This window comes from Petaurus breviceps, unplaced genomic scaffold (genome assembly GCF_028583685.1).
Source record: "Petaurus breviceps papuanus isolate PSGF00001 unplaced genomic scaffold, PetGlider_PUasm1.0 187, whole genome shotgun sequence".
Taxonomy (NCBI): domain Eukaryota; kingdom Metazoa; phylum Chordata; class Mammalia; order Diprotodontia; family Petauridae; genus Petaurus; species Petaurus breviceps.
In genome coordinates, this window is record NW_027185799.1 from 1,416,740 (window position 1) to 1,417,545 (window position 806).

Sequence of the window (806 nt, forward strand, 5' to 3'; positions counted from 1 at the left end):
TGTGTGTGTGTGTGTGTGTGTGTGTGTGTGTGTGTGTGTGTGTGTGTACGCGCATCCTCGGGCACGCGCTGCTCCAGGTAGTCGGGTGATATCCGCCGCGCTCTAGCCTGCCTGGCTGGAGGGTCCGGGTTTCTCCCGGGAACCCCGCGGGACAAGTGGCTAGCTCTGATTTTACTCTTGCCCTGGCACCTCCCCAACTTCCCGCCCCCTTCTGCAGCGCTCGCTGCTGCCAGTCCGAGCGCGTGTGCCCAGGGCGGCACAGGGCTGGGAGGACAGTCCCAGAGGGGCCGCCGAGGGTATTCTCCCTCCCTGCCCCTGTCAGAGGCAACAAGGGTGAGGCGCGGGTCAGCTGCGGGTATGAAGGATGACTTGTGGAAAGGCTTGGTTCGATCGACTCAATGAAGAGCCAGGCTCCTGGATCTCCCCCAGGGAGAGGTGTGCTGCTGCTACTGCTGTCCCTGCTGCCGCAGCCCTAGCTACTGCTGCGCAGGATGTGGCTTTATTTCTGCTTCAGGGTTTGTGACACTCACACGTGTGGAATATCTTGGAGGAGGATTCTGGGTCTCTTCTTGTTCTTTTTTTCTTTGTGGGTGAACCAGTTCTCCTACAACCTCCTTTCTCAGCTCCTGCTGTTTGGTTGATAAGCACCTACCTTCTAGGCATCTGTTCAAGGGGAAAGGGTCAGAATGATAGTCCTCTAAAATGTAAGAGCCACCTGGAGAAAAAGAGAGAGGGAGGGAGGGAGGGAGGGCGGGGAAGAGATGCCTAGAAGGTAGGTGCTTATCAACCAAACAGCAGGAGCTGAG

At 57.7% G+C, this 806-nt stretch overlaps 1 protein-coding gene across 1 annotated transcript in view; it reads left to right on the forward strand.

Annotated features, from left to right (window-relative positions):
- PLPPR1 (phospholipid phosphatase related 1) overlaps nt 1-806 on the forward strand; it is a 354,157-nt gene that overhangs the window by 776 nt on the left and 352,575 nt on the right. The window lies entirely within an intron of this gene.